Below are 20,448 nucleotides of genomic sequence, written 5' to 3'. Positions count from 1 at the left end.
CCCAGGAAGAAACCTTGTGGTCATTTAAGTCTGTGAAACAATAAAAGAGTTTAGACAGAATCCAGGAGAGAGCTGGGCCTCCTCACATGAATGAATGGAGGCATGATTCACCTCTTATATTGGAGGAAAAAGCCAAGCAGCCCATGTGTCTAACCTTGGGGAGCAGTGGAATGGCCTCTTGACTCAGCTCTCCTGACTCTTCAGTGACCATGGTTTGGTTCTGGAAGAGGATGGAATTGCTGATCACCTGCAGCGTGTCAGGCACTTACTTTGACAGGTATCCACTCCCAACAGGAGGTACTGAACAGAATATAGAACTGTGTCCCAGAGCTGTCAGGTGACCTGGAAGCCTATACAGCTAGTAGGTGGTGAAGCCTGGGTTCCAATCCCCACCTACCACATCCCCAGTTCCCCAGTTCCCCCACAAACCTCACTGCTCCTGGAATAGCAATGGGCAAGATGGTTTTTTTTAAGTTGGGTTTGTTATTAAAAGTTTCATTCCTAAACCAAATTCAGGAGCAAGCTATCTTGTTTGAAAGTATAGAGATAGGATGATGAAGCAATTCACTAGAGAGAAGGTGGGATTTGACTGAGGTTTTGGGGGGGCATTTTTTGTTTTGTTTGTTTGCTTTAGGGCCGCACCCATGGCATATGGAGGTTCCCAGGCTAGGGATCCAATCGGAGCTACAGCTGCCAACCTACACCACAGCCACAGCAATGCAGGATCTGAGCCATGTCTTTGGCCTACACCACAGTTCACAGTAAAGCTGGATCCTTAATCTGCTGAGCACGGCCAGGGATCAAACTCACAACCTCCTGGTTACTAGTCAGATTTGTTTCCGCTGCGCTACAACAGGAACTCCTTGACTGTGGTTCTTAATTAAAGGATTTGCTCAAGGTCCTCTAGATGGGTAGCAGAGGCCACAATGGAAGCACTTAAGTCTGTGAAGCTCTGAAAGCTCTACAATTCTTGTCTGCCTCACTAGCCCCCTTAAATGTGAGTCTGTGATTCCGTGGCCAAAATGGGGTATACATTTCCAAGAGTAGGGACAAGGGAGTTAAAATGCCATTCCTATTCTCTTCAAGGATCTACAGACTTCATAGTGCATATCCTTTCTCTATGACTTCACCACCAGGAAAAAAAGAGGTATCAGTTTGGGGCAGGAAACAAAGGAAAAGCCTTTTTCCCTAGCACTGAGACCACCCCTCCCGCCCCCCCCCCACCAAAAATCTCAGAAACACAAGCAGTTCTGGGAGTGAAAATAGTAATAATTTATATAATAATGATAACAGCAACTACTAGCAAAGGACAGGGTGCTTACCGTGTGTAGGCATCATGCTTCTCTGCCTCCTCCTACAGCCCCATGACACAGATACTACGTGCACACTCACTTTAAAGGTGCTGAAGATTCAGAAAGCTTAACCAGTTTGCAAAGTCAGGGTTCAAACACAGGTGCACAGACTCCAGGTCCTGTTTCACTTTACCCCTTGTAAATTTCCAACAAAAAAGAGAAATTTCATTACAATCCCCCATCCCGACCCTCCCATTGACTAAGAAATCACCAAGAGGTTATACTGAAAGCATACATACCACTTTACAGACCCATCCAAAAATCATTTTCCTTTATTTTGTTTGGCAAGGATGTCTTTAATAAGGTGATAGCTATTCTTTGTGGTTGTTATGTTGTCCCCTAAATCATTAAGTGACTAAGAAGAGGCCCAACCAACGATAATCACATGGGTGCCAAGGAAGGATATCTAGTTAGCCAGATGGATGGATGGATGGACGGATGGACGGATAGGTATGTAGGCAGATGGATAGATAGAGATAAAATACACATGTATACATCTTTACATCAGTTTTCTTTAGATTCAAGGAAAATCCCACCAAAGAGAAAGGATTTTCCTTCTTTCAATAGAACTGAAATTGAATAACACATTCTATATAGAAATCAGGCCTCCTCACAAATCTCATCCTTTGAGACTCTGCACCATCTCTGTAACCAGAACAAAAATAGTCCTGAAATCCAAAGGGAGAGGTTTTCTTACTGGTGTGTCCTGTCGAATTTTAAAACAGCCCTGGCATATTTGCTTCTGGACTGAGATGTCAGAATCACTAAAATAGATGTCTACAGAGAATTTATGTTCTTCACAGAGAGAGAGAGAAAAGAGAAGAGGTGTTTGCCATTATTAGAGCACTAAGCTCTGGAATGCACAGCTTTGATCATTACTATGGCCTGAACAGCTGTTCCTGAACAGATATGATGCTGTGGAGCCTGGAAGAACCAACTTAGAATTCTGAAGCATAGATTTACAGTAATTCCTCCTTCTACGGGAGACATTAAGGCCGTAGCCAAGTATAGTCATCAACAATTTCCTTTTTATTTGCCACCCAAAGAATTCAAATCTAACAAAGGCCAAACACAAAATTCTAAAGTTGGAAGGGGTGCAAAAGGGGACTCAGAGGTATCTGACTTAAAATCAGGATCACTAGCCCTCCTTGAGGGGTATCAGAAGGTGGCAGGAAGGAGGGTGGATAAAGGGGGGGGGGGCATGGAGGGAAGGACAGGGAGAGAAGGGCAGTGGAATCTGTCAAGTGCACTTCAGTGTCCAAAAGCCAGAGTGGCACCTCCCTCCACACACACACCCCATAACCAGAACACAACCTCCCACAGCCCTGATCATAATCTCAACTCTCTCCCAGGCAGAGGCAATTTTGCAGTGATGCAGCCGTCACCCATAATGGGGGGGAACTAGAATCCTCTTGGCTGCCCTTATACTTGTTTTATATAATAGTATTTTCTTTTTGGAATTACACATGAAGAGAGGAGCTCCACTGTCTTTGGGAGTTGGGGTCTATACATATCTGTTTCTGATAGGAGTTTTTGCCGTGTTTAGCACTGAATTAAGTACTCAGTACATTTACTTGTTGTGAGTAGCATGATGATGATGCTGTTGCTAGTATCATCTATGCACTTACCAAGCATCAACCCCTGTGCCGGACGGGGGGCAGATGGGGGCGGCAGGGCATGGCAGCAGGCAGGAACCCTCTGATGCTGTTTTCCCACCTCCTGCCTGTTCTCACCGTTCCTCCATCCAGCCTACAGGAGTTGCCACAGTGATAGCATCAGAGCTGAGACTCCAGGCCAGGGGCACACTGCCTCAGCACCCAGCTCAGCTTTCTTTCTTCCCATCTTAGGAACACGGCTTCTCCCACATGGTTGCTGGGGACCACACACTGCAGCAGAGGGTCTTGTCTGTGCTACCAACCTAAGCATGAACTCCAAGGGGTTAGTTTTCTGGGATCCTTCTCTGCAGGGAAAGAAGCAGGAAAGGGGAGTAGGAGCTGGGAATAAGGCCTTGTGTCTCCCAGCTGACAGCTCTATTATATTGCCTTTGAAGACAGACGATTTTCAGTTCCTTAGTAATTTCCCCTTTGCCCTTGTGAAGGGTGAATTTGACCCAGGCACGGTGTGGGATGGTAGAAGCTACTGGGGTTTCAAAGTCAGGCAATGTTGGGCTTCCTGACTAAAGGCAGAGATCACTGGGTTTAGGGGCATGGCTCCAGGGTGAAACACCCCCGCCCTGGGTTTCTGTTCTTTTGCCATCTCTGGTTGAGTGGGGTCATATCATCAGAAGGGGCAAAAACTGATGGAATTAAGATGGTGGAATAGAAGGACTGGAGCTCAACTTCTCTCCTAAAAACAACAAAATTCACAACTAAAGGCTGAGCAATCTTCAACCAAATGGACCAGAAACCTTAAAAAAGATATCCTACTCCAGAAGAAAAAGAGGAGGCCACATCAAGAGGTAGGAGGGGCGATTACGTGATATAAACAACCCCATACCTCCTGGGTGGGAAGCCCCACAGACTGGAAACTAACTGGTTCACAGAGACTCACCTACAGGAGTGAGAGTTCTGAGCCCCACATCTAACTCCCATGTGCGGGGATCTGGCACTGGGAGAAAGAGCTCCTGGAGCATCTGGCATTGAAGGCCAGTGGGGCTTGCATGCAGAAGCTCCACGGGACTGGGGGAAATGGAGACCCCTTTCTTAAAAGGCGCACACAGACTTTCACATGCACTGGGTCCCAGGGCAGAGTGAGGTCTCCACAGGAATCTGGGTCAAAGCTGACTGCAATTCTTAGAGGACATCCTGGGAAAACAGGGGTGAATGTGGCTTGTTGTGACGGAAGGACATTGGAAGCAAAGCTCTCGGGAATATTCATCAATGTGCCTTTCTCTGGAGGTGGCCATTTTGGGAAAATCTGGCCCCACCCAGATTTGAAGCCCCAGGGCAAACAACAATCCAGGTGGGATCACAGCCTGGCCCCTCAGTAAACAGGCTGCCTAAAGACCCGGAAGGCACATAGCCGCCTCTAATCCCATCCAGAGACTAAGCCCCACCCACCAGAGGGATAGGAATCAGCTTCACCTACCAGTGGGTGGGCCTCAGCCCCTCCCATCAGGAAGCCTACAGCAGGCCCCCCATACCGACTTCAGCCACAAGGGGGGCAGACACCAGAAGTAAGAGAGGCTACAGCTCTATTATCTATAAAAAGGTCACCACACCAAAAACCTATAAAAGTGAAAAGACAGAGAACTATAACTCAGATGAGGGAGAAAGGAAAAACCCCAGAAAATCAGCTAAGTGATGAGGGAGAAAGGAAAAACCCCAGAAAATCAGCTAAGTGATGAAGAAGTTCTCAGCCTCCATGAAAAAGACTTTAGACTGTTGATGCTGAAGATGATGCAAGACATTGGGAATAAACTGGAGGCAAAGATGGATAACTTACAGGAAACACTGAGAAAAGAGATACAAGATATAAAACTTAAGAAGAGATGCAAAATATAATAACTGAAGTAAAATATTCACTAGAAGCAGCTAACAGCAGAATACAGGCTGCAAAAGAATGAATAAGCAAGATGGTGGACAGATTAGTAGAAATTACAAACGCAGAACAGAAAAGAGAAAAAAGATTGAAAACAAATGAAGAGAGTCTCAGAGAACTCTGAGACAATGTTAAATGCACCAACATCCGTATTATAGGGGTGCCAGAAGGAGAAGAGAGAGAGAAGGGTCAGAAAAAATATTCCAAGAGATAATGGCCTAAAACTTCCCCAACGTGGGAAAAGAACCACTCATTCAAATCCAGGAAGCATAAGGAGTACCATATAAAATAAACCCAAGGAGGAATACACCGAGACACATATTAATCAAACTGACCAAATTAAAAACAAAGAGAAAAATCTTAGAGTTCCCGTCATGGTGCAGTGGTTAACAAATCCAACTAGGAACCATGAGGTTGTGGGTTCGATCCCTGGCCTTGCTCAGTGGGTTAACAATCCAGTGTTGCTGTGAGCTGTGGTGTAGGTTGCAGATGTGGTTCAGATCCTGCGTTGCTGTGGCTCTGGCATAGCCTGGCAGCTATAGCTCCGATTAGACCCCTAGCCTGGGAACCTCCATATGCTGCAGGAGCGGCCCAAGAAATGGCAAAAAGACAAAAAAAAAAAAAAAAAGAGAGAGAGAAAATCTTGAAAGCAGCTAGGAAAAAAAAAAAACAACAAATAACATACAAGGGAACCCTGATAAAGTTACCAGCAGATTTTTCAGCAGGAAACTCTGCAGGCCAGAAGGGAGTGGCATGATATACTTAACATGACGAAAAGAAAAAAAACCTCAAACCAAGATTACTTTACCCAGCAAGGCTTTCATTCAGATTTGAAGGAAAAATCAAAACCTTCACAGATAAGCAAAAGCTGAGAGAATTCAGCAACACTAAACCAGCCTTACAACAAATACTAAAGGAACTTCTCTAGGCAGAAAAGAAAAGACAGCAACAGGAAACAAAAATATCACAAATGACAAGGCTCACCAGTAAAGGTATATATACAGTAAAGATATGAAATCATCCATGCACAATTATACCACCAAAATCAGAAATCATGAGATGAGGTAAGTACAAATGCAGGACACTGGAGATGAACTTGCAATTAGGAGAACAACAACTTAAAACAATTTAATATACATATAGACTCTTATATCAAAACTTCAGAATAACTGCAAACCAAAAATCTACAATTGATACACCAACAAAGAAAAATCAACTCAAATACAACACTAAAGATAGTGATCAAACCAGAAGAGAACAAGAAAAGAAGGGAAGAAAAAAGAGCAATGAAAAATCCAAAGCAATTAATAAAATGGCAATAAGAACATACATATCAATAATTACCTTAAATGTTAATGGACTAAACGCCCCAACCAAAAGACATACACTGGCTGAATGGATACAAAAACAAGACCCATATATATGTTGTCTTCAAGAGACCTACTTCACTTCTAGGGACACATACAAATGGAAAGTGAGAGGATGGAAGAAAATATTTCATGCAAATGGGGATCAAAAGAATGCTGGAGTAGCAATACTCATTAAAGACAAAATAGACTTTAAAATGAATATTTTAAGGCACAAAGAAGGTCATTACATAATGATTAAAGGATCAATCCAAGAAGAAGATATAACAATGTTAAATATCTACACAGCCAACATAGGTTCACCACAATATATAAGGGAACTGCAGACAACCTTGAAAGGACAAATCGACAATAACACAATAATAGTGGGGGACTTTAACACCCCACTTACAGCAATGGACAGATCATCCAGACAGAAAATAAGAAAACACAGGCCCTGAATGATATATTAAACCAGATGGACTTAATAGATACTTAATAGGACATTCCGTCCAAAAGCAACAGAATACATATTCTTCTCAAGTGTACATGGAACACTCTCCAAGATTGATCACATCCTGGGCTACAAATCCAACCTCGGTAACTTTAAGAAAATTGAAATCATATCAAGCATCTTTTCTGACCACAACGCTGTATGACTGGAAATCAACAACAAGAAAAAAAACTGTAAAAAACACAAAACACATGGAGACTAAATAACATGCTACTAAACAACCAATGGATCACTGAAGAAATCAAAAAATACCTAGAAACAAATGACAACAAAGATAACGACACTCCAAAACCTATGGGATGCAGCAAAAGCTGTTCTAAGAGGAAAGTTTAGAGCAATACAAGCCCACCACAGGAAACAAGAAAAAGCTCAAATAAACAAGCTAACTTTACATCTAAAGCAGCTTGAGAGAGAACAGACAAGACCTAAAGTTAGTAGAAGGAAGGAAAGCATAAAGATTAGAGCAGAAATCAATGAAATAGAAGCAAAGAAAACCATAGAAAGGATCAATGAAACAAAAAGCTTGTTCTTTGAAAAGATCAACAAAATTGATAAACCCTTAGCCAGACTTATCAAGAAAAAAAGAGAGAGGACTCAAATCAATAAAATTAGAAATGAGGAGTTCCTGTCATGGTTCCTAGTTGGTTAACAAATCCAACTAGGAACCATGAGGTTGCAGGTTCAATCCCTGGCCTTGCTCAGTGGGTTAAGGATCTGTGGTGTGGGTCACAGACGCAGCTCGGATCCCACATTGCTGTGGCTCTGATGTAAACTGGTGGCTACAGCTCCGATTAGACCGCTAGCCTGGGAACCTCCATATGCTGTGGGAGCGGCCCTAGAAAAGGCAAAAAGACAAAAAAAATAAAATAAAATTAGAGGAGTTCCCGTCGTGGCGCAGTGGTTAACGAATCCGACTAGGAACCATGAGGTTGCGGGTTCGGTCCCTGCCCTTGCTCAGTGGGTTAACGATCCGGCGTTGCCGTGAGCTGTGGTGTAGGTTGCAGACGCGGCTCGGATCCCGCGTTGCTGTGGCTCTGGCGTAGGCCAGTGGCTACAGCTCCGATTCAACCCCTAGCCTGGGAACCTCTATATGCCACGGGAGCGGCCCAAGAAATAGCAACAACGACAACAACAACAACAACAAAAAAACAAAAAAAAATAAAAATTAAAAAAAATAAAATTAGAAATGAAAAAGGAGAAGTAACAATGGACATCACAGAAGTACAAAGGATCATAAGAGACTACTATATGCAACTATATGCCAATAAAACAGAAAACCTAGAAGAAATGGACAAAGTCTTAGAAAAATACAATCTTCCAAGACTAAACCAAGAGGAAATAGAAAAGATGAATGGACCAATCATAAGAACTGAAATTGAAACTGTGATTTAAAAACTTCCAACAAACAGAAGTCCAGGACCAGATGGCTTCACAGGCGAATTCTATCAAACATCTAGAGAAGAGCTAACACCTCTCCTCCTGAAACTATTTCAAAAAATTGCAGAGGAAGGGATACTCCCAAACTCATTTTATGAGGCCACCATCACCCTGACACCAAAACCAGACAAAGATACCTCAAAAAAAAAAAAACTACAGGCCAATTTCACTGATGAACATAGATGCAAAAATCCTCAACAAAATACTAGCAAACCACATCCAACAAAACATTAAAAGGATTGTACATCATGATCAAGTGGGATTTATCCCAGGGATGCAAGGGTTCTTCAATATCCACAAATCCATCAGTGTGATACACCATATTAACAAACTGAAGAATAAAAACCATATGATCCTCTCAATAGACGTGGAAAAAGCCTTTGACAGAATCCAACACTCGTTTCTGATAAAAACCCTTCAGAAAGTGGGCATAGTGGGAACCTACCTCAACATGATAAAGGCCATATATGACAGACCCACAGCAAACATCATTCTCAATGGTGAAAAGCTGAAAGAATTCCTGCTGAGATCAGAAACAAGACAAGGATGTCCGCTCTCGCCACTACTCTTCAACATAGTTTTGGAAGTCCTAGCCACAGCAATCAGACAAGTAAAAGAAATAAAAGGAATCCAAATTGGAAAGGAAGAAGTAAAACTATCACTATTTGCAGATGACATGATACTATACCTAGAGAATCCTAAAGACACTACCAGAAAGCTGTTAGAGCTCATCCATTAATTTGGCAAAGTCACAGGATAGAAAATTAATACACAGAAATCGATGGCACTTCTATACACTAACAATGAAAGATCAGAAAGAGAATTATGGAAGCAATCCAGTTTACATTCGCATCCAAAAGAATAAAATACCTAGGAGTAAACCTACCTAAAGAGACAAAAGACCTGTACTCTGAAAACTATAAGACACTGATGAAAGAAATCAAAGATGACACAAATAGTTGGAAAGATATACCATGCTTGTGGACTGGAAGAGTTAATATTATCAAAATGACTATACTACCTAAGGCAATCTACAGATTCAATGCAATCCCTATTAAATTACCAAGGACATTTTTCACAGAACTCGAACAAAATGTTCTAAAGTTTGTTTGGAAGCACAAAAGACCCAGAATAGCCAAAGACATCCTGAAAAAGAAAAATGGAGCTGGAGGAATCAGGCTCCCGGACTTCAGACTATACTACAAAGCAACAATCATCAAAACCATATGGTACTGGCACAAAGACAGAAATATAGATCAGTGGAACAAGATAGAAAGCCCAGAATTAAAACCACACACCTACAGCCAACTAATCTATGACAAAAGAGGCAAGACTATACAATGGAGAAAGCACAGTTTGTTCAATAAGTGGTGCTGGGAAAACTGGACAGCCACATGGAAAAGAATGAAATTAGAACACTTCCTAACACCAGGCACAAAAATAAACTCCAGGAGAGTTCCCATCATGGCACAGTGGTTAACGAATCCGACTAGGAACCATGAGATTGTGGGTTTGATCCCTGCCCTTGCTCAGTGGGTTAATGATCCGGCGTTGCTGTGAGCTGTGGTGTAGGTCGCAGACACAGCTCGGATCCTGCGTTGCTGTGGCTCTGGCATAGGCTGGCAGCTATAGCTCCGATTAGACTCCTAGCCTGGGAACCTCCATATGCCGCAGGAGCGGCCCAAGAAATGGCAAAAAGACAAAAAATAAAATAAAATAAAATAACTCCAAATGGATCAAAGACCTAGATATAGACCAGATACTATCAAACTCTTAGAGGAAAACATAGGCCAAACACTCTCTGACATAAACGACAGCAACATCTTCTCAGATCCACCTCCTAGAGTATTGACAATAAAAACAAAAATAAACAATGGGACCTAATCAAACTTAAAAGTTTCTGCACAGCAAAGGAAACCCTAAACAAAACAAAAAGACAACCCACAGAATGGGAGAAAATCTTTGCAAGTGAATCAACTGACAAGGGATTAATCTCCAAAATTTATAAACACCTTCTGCAGCTCCATACCAAAAAAAAACAAACAACCCCGTCAAAAAATGGGCAGAAGATCTAAACAGACAGTTCTCCAAAGAAGACATACAGATGGCCAAAAAACACATGAAAAGATGTTCAACATAACTCATTATCAGAGAAATGCAAATCAAAACCACGATGAGGTACCACCTTACACCAGCCAGAATGGCCATCATCCAAAAGTCTATGAACAATAAATGCTGGAGAGATTGTGGAGAAAAAGGAACCTATTACACTGTTGGTGGGATTGTAAATTGGTGCGACCACTGTGGAAAGCAGTATGGAGATTCCTCAGAAAACTAAACATAGAACTACCATTTGATCCAGCAATCCCACTCCTGGGCATCTATCCAGAGAAAACCATGCCTCGCAAAGACACATGTACTCCAGTGTTCATTGCAGCACTATTTGCAACAGCCAAGACATGGAAACAACCTAAGTGTCCATCGACAAAGGAGTGGATCAAGAAGATGTGGTACATATACACAATGGAATATTACTCAGCCATTAAAAGGAACAAAATACCGGCATTTTTAGCAACATGGATGGACCTAGAAATTATCATGCTAAGTGAAGTCAGCCATACAATGAGATACCAACATCAAATGCTTTCACTGACGTGCAGAATCTGAAAAAAGGACAGACGGAACTTCTTTGCAGAACAGATGCTGACTCATAGACATTGAAAAACTTATGGTCTCCGGAGGAGACAGTTTGGGAGGTGGGGGGATGTGCTTGGGCTGTGGGATGGAAATCCTGTGAAATCAGATTGTTATGATCATTATACAACTACAGATGTGATAAATTCATTTGAGTAATTAAAAAAGGGGGGAGGCAAAAACTAATATCTCCATGGTCTGGTTCAGGTAAGCATTAAATGAGGCAAAAGTTAAAACAAACAATAACTACAAAAATGGAGTTCCCACTGTGGCTCAGTGGAAACCCAACTAGTATCCATGAAGATTCAGGTCTGATCTTAGCCTCACTCAGTGGGTTTAGGATTCATCATTGCCAGGAGCTGTGGTGTAGGTCACAGACTTGGCTTGGAACTGGCGTTGCTGGGGCTGTGGCTGTGGCCGGCAGCTGCAGCTGATTCCACCCCAAGCCTGGGAACTTCCATTTGCCACAGGTTCTGCCCTAAAAAGTGCGGGGGGGGGGGCATAAAAAAACAAGCAGAAATACCCCAAACTATAAACATTAGAGACCCTCATTAGCAAGACCATTATTATCCCAGATCTGGCCATTGCTGGAAGCAGCTACCTTGGGAAAGTCCCTTTCTCTTCTGTGGGGTTACATACACCACCCAAAGGCACTCATCTCTGTTCAGAGGGGACCATGATCCTCAGCTCCCAGGACTGGCATGAGGATCCAGTGATGTGAATCCTAGTGCCCCACAGGCTACAACCTCCTCGCTGCCATCCTCTCCCTGCTGCAATTCTTCCCCTGCAGCTAAGGTGGAACAGCAAGCTGACTTTGCCAAGCCTTGCTGCTAAAACCTTACAGCAGCTTCCTATGGCCCTGGAGATAATAAAATCGCATGTTTTCCCAGGCGCCAGCTCCACCCCCCACCCTAACCTCCTCTTCTACTTTTTTTTTTTTTTTTTTTTTTTTTGCTTTTTAGGGCTGCACCCTCAGCACAGGTAAGTTCCCAGGCCAGGGACCAAATCTGAGCCGCAGCTCACAGAAACACCAGATCCCTGATCCACTAAGCAAGGCCAGGGATCCAACCCTCATCCTCATGGATACTAGTTGGACTGGTTCCCGTTGTGCCAAGACAGAGAATTCCATCTTTTTTGTCTCTCCCTCTTCATTGTGCCCTCAAGCCACAAGCAGACCTCTCTCCTTCGTCCAGTGCAAGTCGTCTTTCCTGGGGCTGGGTCTACATACTTGTGTTTTTCCTCAGGTGAAAAATCATTTGCTCACCCTGCCCCACCCTCTCCTCCACTTCAACGCAATGCAGAACAGAGCTGGCTCCTCATTCCACCTCTGGGACTTAGAAAAAACACCTACTCCTCTGCGAGAACTTCCTGAATCACTCTTTCTAAACACCCGCATCCCTATTCAACATCATCACACTTTGTTACCAGAAGTGCTCTTTCTGACTAGCATTTATTATCAACCTATGGAGTCTGTGTCTCTGCTTTTTTCAGCAGGGGAGATATACACTGTGTTAATCATGTTTGTGTCCTCAGGACCTGTCATGGGCCTTGCACATCATAAGTGCTTAATAAATGTTTGCCAAGTGGGTGACTCACAGGATCCTGACGTTGGTTCTCTTTCCAAAGCCAGCTCTCAAAACCGCCAGTAAGAGATCGCAGTGCTTCAGGAGGACCAGTAGGCTGATGGGGCCCCAAGGCCCAGGTATTTCCCCAGCAAAATAGAAATCGGAATGCTTGATAAAGGCAGCTCAGAGCCCTCAAATGCTAATGGGACCCCGGGACAGTGCTCAAATGTGGCTTCTGGTTCGGCCCCACTGGGAGCTGAGACTCTGCAAGTTTCTAACAGGTTTCTGACACCAAGCTGAAGAAGCCGAAACTTAGTCCCTGTGAAGCCTTGGCGGAAGCTGGGAGAAGAGTCTGCCTGGGCTGAGGGTGCAGCTCCTGGACTAGAGGCTGGGGGACCCAGGCTCCAGGGAAGGGGTCGGGGGGAGGGGAGAAGGAGCAAAGCACTGGCCTCTCCTGATGCCAGAACAGACAAGCCAGAGAGGGCAAGAGGCTAGAAGCTGCTATGTTTTAGAATTTGCCCTAGTCCCAGAAAGAGAATTGTATCCAGGAGTTTCTTCAGTTATTTCTTCAACAAATATATGCATATTATTTATCCAGAGTATACTGGCGGATAGGACACAGAGGCATGTGTCCTCTTGGCATATATATTCTGGAGACAAAGACCTTGATTTGAGGCCTCAGGGGTAGGGGTGTGTGTGTGTGTGTGTGTGTGGTGTCTATGTGATTTTGGTGAGTCATTTGTGCAATCTGAGCCCTAGTGACATATGAGGCCCACACCCAGCATTGGGAGTTGCTAAGGTCAATCTCAGGAGATACTGCCTTACAAAGAAACGGCATAATTATTATTCATAGGACCTCTAATCTGAATTTTGAACTCATTCTCTGTTAGCCAAAGGTGGTAATCTGCAAAGGAGAATTATACCCAGGAGTTTTCTTATTCATTCTATCATTCATCCAAGTGTTCGTCCTGTTGTAGTGGCAAAGCCAGCAAATTCCTTGTCTTATCAGCATTTACATTCAGAAGATGAAAGCAGACAATCAGACAAGTATACACAATTCTTTCAGAACACTTCACAAAGGAAAAATCTTCATGAAAGCAGAAGAAAACAAGACCTGCCTAATACTACATAGACAAAGAAGATTCAGAAAGAGAGTATCAACTACAAATGTTCATTTTTACACAAGACCCCTTCCTACCCCAAAATTCTCATGAAATTCTTGGCCTGTTTGGAAGGGTATGAAAGACCTTGTTATAACAAGTAATGAACTCATTGGAGGCATTGAACCAACTCTAATACTGCTTAAGTGTTACTCTGATTAAGGTAGAGTACATTTCAAATATTCATTACTATAGGTTTTTGAATATCTCCTTAAATTGATCGCAAAGTATTTTGGATCTTCCACGCTGCTGCAAATGGGGTTTCCTACTCCTGAGAGGCTCCAAATGTTCCTAGTGTATAGAAAGTCTCTACGGATCCCGCGTTGCTGTGGCTCTGGCGTAGGCCAGTGGCTACAGCTCCGTTTCGACCCCTGGCCTGGGAACCTCCATATGCCTTGGGAGCGGCCCAAAGAAATAGCAAAAAGACAAAAAAAAAAAAAAAAAAAGGAGTTCCCATCGTGGCGCAGTGGTTAACAAATCCGACTAGGAACCATGAGGTTGCCGGTTCGGTCCCTGCCCCTGCTCAGTGGGTTAACGATCCGGCGTTGCTGTGAGCTGTGGTGCTGTGAGCTGTGGTGTAGGTTGCAGACGCGGATCGGATCCCGCGTTGCTGTGGCTCTGGTGTAGGCCGGTGGCTACAGTTCCGATTAGACCCCTAGCCTGGGAGCCTCCATATGCCACAGGAAAGGCCCAAGAAATGGCAAAAAGACACACACAAAAAAAAAAAAGAAAGAAAGAAAAAGAAAAAGGAATGAATTTGACAGCTTGGGCTCCAAAACCAGGATTGTGGCGGGGGGGGGGGGTGTTGAGTGGTAGTGAGGCAGCAGGGCAGGGGGGATGTGCTCAGTTTCCTTACTTCCTATCTAGGGGATACTCTCTCAGCTCCCTAGAGGATGGGGTCCTACCATCCATGAGGTCCCTAGGAAATCAGCGGCGCCAGATCCTTTACAAAGGGCCCCTCAAGTGGAGACAGTCTACAGTACCTAGAGTTTAAACAAAAGCCACAGACATCCAGTGACAGGAATGAGAACAAAGCGGAAAGATCCAACACCTCTAAGCTCAGGTGCCATTCTCACATGCTGTGCTTCTAACACAATTCGGTCATTACTAGCCACCTGACAACGAAACAACAAACAAACCAACAACCCTACAAAGGAAGAGAAACTAAACAACCAAACAAATAGAAAAACTCCTGGAACTCTTGGAGAAGAGCCTAAATCTGTTACCTTACAGAGGGACGAGGGGGTAACATATTGGTTGGATGGAAGCATTTTATTAAACACTTTTCTTAAACACTAGGCTTTCTTCACCTCTAACACAATCCCCTCCCTCTGGCCTCTTTCCCAGGAATGGGCCTCGAAATCTTTCCTGTGTTTGGGGAAAAGGGCAGACAGAGCAAGAAGATACAAAACGACAATTCAGAGGCATTTCACTGGAAGGAAGAGACTGACCAACTGGAGGAAGCCTGTGGCAGAGGAAGGAAAGAAAAGAGGAAGAAAATCTGAGGAATGGAATAGGAGCAGGGATTCTGGGTGAAAAGCACTAATGGTAAAGCCTTCAGGGGAACATAACCTGATATGATAACTGCAGAGTCAATAACGTTTGAGACTAGGAGTAGATACCATTTTGGGTTACTTCCCCAACTGTGGATCAAGGCACAGAAGGCTACGGGTAGGTAGGGAGGGATAGCAGTAAACGCACAAGCAAGCTCAGGCAGCAGCACTTAGGGCAGGTGGAGGCCGTTGTGGGTCGGTCGCTTTGAGGCTAGAGAAAGCATTGCCAGGTCTGAGAGCGTGGGTGAGGGTTGCGGGGGGGCACGTGGGAGCGCATGTGTGAGTGGGGTGCGGGGCGAGGGGTGTCGGGGGTGCGGGGCGCGGGAGGTGGGCTCAGGAGAGGCAGGCGAAGGCAGCGGGCGAGCCGGGGCAAAAGGCGAGGCGAAAGGGCCCGGGGCGGGCCGGGGAGGCGAGCGGGAGCGCAAAACAAGTGGCCGCACCTGCGGCATATGGAAGTTCCCAGGCCAGGGGTCGAGCCACAGCCACCGTAGAAGCAATGCTGACTAGTCATATTGTAAGCCAAACACGAATGTCGCACCCCCCCCCACACACACACACACAACCTCACTCAACCACACAGGGGCAATGACAGAGAGCTCTGTGATTGTGCCGCAAGGGTAGGCCCCGTGAGGCCCGGTGGATGAAGGCCTCCCTACTCGAAAGACTCAGAGCCAAGAAACCTACACGGGGCAACCCACACAAAGATTGAAGCAGGGCTCCAAACACCTCCATTTTAACAGGACCAAACTTTCACTGAAGAAGATACAGTCACCCCTATGTCTATCACAGCACTATTCATCAGAGCCAAGATGTGGAAACAGCCTAAAGGTCCACTGAGAGATGGATGCATTTCAAAACCCTGGGGACATCTGTGCACCGGCATAGTACACAGCAAGGAAAAAGCATCAAATGAATTCCATCTGCTGCAGCAAGGCTGGAACGAAAGACTCTCATACTAAGTGAAGTAAGCAGGAAAGAAAAAGACAAATACCTAAGGAGATCACGTATTGGTGGACTCTAAACGGCAGAACAGGATGATGCTATCCAAAACCCCACCTACCAGGAGGCCTACCCAACAATCAACCAACCAACTAACCCCCAGATATCAGAAACAGGTGGTGGGCAAGGAGCACACACTTGGGCTTGGCGGGTGGGGGTGGGGGAAAGGGGCTGCCCTGGGATGGATGGGGATGGGCCTCTGGGCTGCTCTGTGGATGCCACCTGCGCTGTGTGGAATGGATGGGCAACGAACGGGAGCTGGCGGTACAGCGCGGGGAAATGTCTGCGAGTGGGTCCCTTGGTGGACAAAGACCACTCGAAGAAACATTGTACCTCAGCTATACTTTAAGCACAGGAATCGAATTCAAACTCAAACTGAAACCACTCCATTTCTGACCGCTTGAGGATGAACGCCCAGCCCCTCACCTGTGGGCTCCAAACCCAACTCAGTTCCCTGTAGAGAAAGAGGCTATCCTGCCATCCTTCAAATCAGCGCCACAGTTTGGACTGCACGGTCTCTGGCATGGGGTGCAACAGGTCCCCATCCCGCCAGCATTTCAAAAACACCCCCGCCGCCCCCAAACCCCACCCCCCGGCTCCAAATCCGTGCAGCAGGTTTCTGCAGCACCTTGTTCAGTTGATCCCCTCCGAGGTGATCTTTCGGCTCCTGTGTGGGCTTCAGGGACCTGGTGGGCCATGAGAGAAGGGCCGATGGTGAGGGTGGAGAGCACAGATAGGCAGCAGGCCCTGCAGGGGAGCGGGCCTGGCGGGGAAGGCAGGGGGCTCGGACCTGGAGGTCGAGGGTGGCGGCGTTGATGGTGGTGGTGGTGTTTAGAGCAGGTGGAGGCAGTTGTTGGCCAGGTGGTATGAGGAAAGAGCACTGGTGAGGTCGGAGTGTGGGTTAGTGTTGGCGCGGGAGGATGAGGGGGTGCCAAGGAGGGCGTGCAGGGGTTGGGGAGCGTTGTCCGGGGCGGGGGCGAGGGGTGTCGGGGGTGCCGGTGCGGGTGCAGGAGGTGTGCTCCTGAGACGGAGGGAAAAGAAAGCGGGCGAGCCAGGCCAAAGGACCAGCGCAGGACCGGGGAGACGAGCGGGAGCGCAAAGAAAGTGACCACACCTGCGACACATGGAGGTTGCCGAGCCAGGGGCCGAGCCACAGCCACTGAAGAAGCAACGCCAAATAGTTATGCTGCGAGCCACACAAGTCCGGTTTCTCCGTTGCGAGAGTCATTCAAATGGCGTCGAGCAGCTGACGTCACGGCTGTCTGCGGTGGAGACGGGGGCGGGGGAGGCGAGCGCCACCTGCTGGGCTGCCGCGGGATAGGAGCGGCGCGCGCTGCTGCAGCGGAAAAGGGGAGGCCAGGCAATGAGCGCACCCCCCCGCCACCGGCGAGGGGCCTAGGTTGGCGCTCAGGCTGCGGACCAGGGAACCGAACCTCGGGACCTGCGGTCATGGGAGGAGCGGCCGACCGGCCGTGTGCTTCATCCGTTCCTAATAACAGTGTGGAGCAGGGCCCGATAACGCCTCATGCTGGGAACAAACCGGCACGGGGACAACAATGGCCTGGACCTCTTTGGCCTGGCCCTTGGCCTCCGCGGCTCCCCGGCTCCCGGGCCTCCCCTTCCGCCCCTGTGCAGGGGCACTCGTGTCCTGGAGGGACGGCGACCACCGGCTGCCCTGCCTGCCCAGTCCTCGGCCGTACTCAGCCCACGGCGGGCTCCTGGAGAGCCCTGGGCCGGGCCCCCCTCGGTAGTGCCAGGGAGGAAAACGGGGGCTGGTCTGCAGGGGCATTGGCCAGAGGCTGGCGACCACAACCACGGGGGTGGGGGGTGGAGTGGGGGGGGCGGCGCGGGGTGGGGTGGAGTGGGGGGGGAACCTCCCGGCATGGGGGGTGGGGGGCGGGCCCGGTGGCTGTCTGGGGCGGGAGAGCCGGGGCCCCGAGCACAGCAAGGAGCCGCACCGCCAGCCCAATGGACCCGGTCCCCTGCCGCCCACCCGGGGTCTAGAGGGAGGGTCAGGCCGGGCCCGAAGCCTGCTGGACGCTGCTCTGTCCGCCGCTGGACGCCCAGGACGGTCCCCCTCGCGGGCCATGCCATCACAGCAGCCCCCCGCCGAGGAGCGCCCCAGGCTCGCGAGAAGGAGCGCCCCGGGGGAAGCCGAGGCGCTCCAAGCAGGATGAGGCTACCGGGGGCCGGCTGAGGCCAGGGAGGGCCCGGTTCCCGCCGTTCCCTGGGCTGCTGGCAGGGGCTCCTGGGCGCAAGCCCACCCAAGGCCTTGGAGGAAGTCCCAGGGCTCGGCTGGGCTCGGAGGCCAAGGGGCAGCCGAAGGGAGGGTGCAGAGGCAGGCAGGGGCCGGCTCCCTCCACCCCCACCGGGCCTCCCAGGCCCAGGCAGGCGCCGGCCTCTCGGGTCCTCAGAGCCATGGGGGGCCACGGAGGACAGGACGCAGGGAGAGCAGCACCCCACCCCCGCGGAGAAGGACCTCGCCTCGGGGGGGGGGCCCTGCGGCCAGGGCCCCGGGTCCAGGGCGGGTGGGCTGTGTGAGCGGCAGGCCCCACCAGCTGGCCCTCCCTGCCTCCGTCTGGGATCAGACGACCAGTGTCCACGGCAGCCCGCGGAGCCGAGCCCCGGAAGCTGGGGCCATGGCCCTCGGCCCCAGGCTTCACCGCAGGGCCGGCGGCTGGGCTTCGGCGGCCAGAGGGTGACAGGCCTGAGCCCCAAGCACGCGAACGCAGGAGAGGCAAGACCCGGCCGGCTCTGTCCCTGCCCCCCGAGGCCGCCTTGGACCTGGCGGCGGCGGCGGCGGCGGCGGCGGCGGCGGCGGCCGGACACGAGCCGGGTGGTCTCCTGGGGCAAGACAGACCTTCTCAGGCTGAGGGCCCAAGCAAGGCCCAGCACCAGCCGCCTCCGCGTCAGGAAGGACGGAGCGGACCAAGGCAGGCCCACCGCCTGCCTGGCGGGCACCGAAGGCTTCGCTGGGGTTTCCCGGACACAGGAAGGGAGGGACGCGGGTCCGGGGAGGGCCAGGGGTTCGGAGCCCACAGCTGAGGTCCCGCCCGCAGAGAGCCGCCGGGAGGCCCAAGGGCTGCGAGGGTGGGCCTGGGAGGCGGCCGGAGGAGTCGGCCCAGGCGGAAACAGGCTCTGGGCAGAGGTCGTGCCTGCAAGCCATGCTTCTCGTGGCACGTGGACCCTGCCAGCCTCCCACCCGCCTTGCCCTTGGATCCCTGTGGGCCGCCAGGGCCCTCGGGCACTGGGGGATCCGCGTGGCCCGGCACGTGGCCTCAAGGCCGTTCACAGAGAGGGGTCGCCGGGCCGCTGGGCCGGGGCTGGTGTGCGTGTGTGTGTGTGCGCGGGCGTGTGTCTGTGCGTGTGTGTCCGTGTGTGCGTGCGTGTGTGTGAAGTTCTGGGGCAACCCTGCGTCGGACAAGCCCTCTCTGCACCATTTGCCCACCGGCCTCGGCTCATCTCCTGTCTCTGTCTCGGTCTCTCGGTCAGCTTCTCGCCGTCTGTCCAAGGGCAAGCCGGGTGGGGGTGGGGGTGGGGGTGGGGGTGGGGGTGGGGGGTGGAGAGGGTGGTACGCAAGAGACAAGGAACCCACTGGAGAAGAAAGATGATCTCGGGCCGCGGTGGAGACGACGTCTGAGGGAGGGACCAGGGACCCCTATGGGTGGCTCGCAGGAGGGGCCCCTGGGTGGAGAACTGAAAGGCGAGCGGGTTGTGGCTCTGCCCAGCGCGGTCACCCACCAGGCAGCCTCTCTTGTCACCCTGCTGGTCCTCACGTCAGCATCCACGCGTGCTGATCTCTAGCGGAGGGCTGGCCAGGCCCCGGGACACCCACGCCCGCCAGCGTGCGTGCACGCGCGCGCGCACACACCCCGCCCACCCCACCCCCCCAAACACGCCCCTTCCCTCACCCCCACCAGGGGCAGTGACGGAGAGCTCTGTGATGGTGCCGCACGGGGAGGCCCCGTGAGGCCCCGGTGGCTGAAGGCCTCCCTCCTCGACAGAGCCAAGGGACCCACTCGCAGACATTTCCCCGCGCTGTACCGGCGGCTCCCCTGGCCCATCCATTCCACACAGCGCAGGTGGCATCCACAGAGCAGCCCAGAGGCCCATCCCCATCCATCCCAGGGCAGCCCCTTTCCCCCACCCCCACCCCCGCCCCCACCCGCCAAGCCCAAGTGTGTGCTCCTTGCCCACCATCCCCCCCGACACACACGCCCCCCCCCCAACACGCCCCTTCCCTCACCCCCACAAGGGGCAGTGACAGAGAGCTCTGTGATGGTGCCGC

At 49.5% G+C, this 20,448-nt stretch overlaps 1 long non-coding RNA gene across 1 annotated transcript in view; it reads right to left on the bottom strand.

The window, feature by feature from the left end:
* LOC102164640 (uncharacterized) overlaps window positions 1–20,448 on the bottom strand; it is a 182,203-nt gene that overhangs the window by 11,575 nt on the left and 150,180 nt on the right. The window contains exons 33-37 of the long non-coding RNA XR_014831535.1: window positions 17,275–17,496; window positions 16,789–16,846; window positions 2,981–3,101; window positions 1,323–1,487; window positions 155–220 (exon numbers count right to left, since the gene is read on the bottom strand). This is a non-coding gene — a long non-coding RNA (uncharacterized LOC102164640). The remainder of the gene's footprint in view (window positions 1–154; window positions 221–1,322; window positions 1,488–2,980; window positions 3,102–16,788; window positions 16,847–17,274; window positions 17,497–20,448) is intronic.

Source organism: Sus scrofa, chromosome 16 (genome assembly GCF_054392235.1).
Source record: "Sus scrofa isolate SSC_HxYL_T2T_F1_AM1 chromosome 16, Sscrofa_HxYL_maternal_Yorkshire_Landrace_v2.0, whole genome shotgun sequence".
In the NCBI taxonomy this organism is placed as follows: Eukaryota; Metazoa; Chordata; class Mammalia; order Artiodactyla; family Suidae; genus Sus; species Sus scrofa.
Note: the sequence above shows the minus strand (reverse complement) of the source record. Positions and strands in the feature narration are given on the sequence as shown.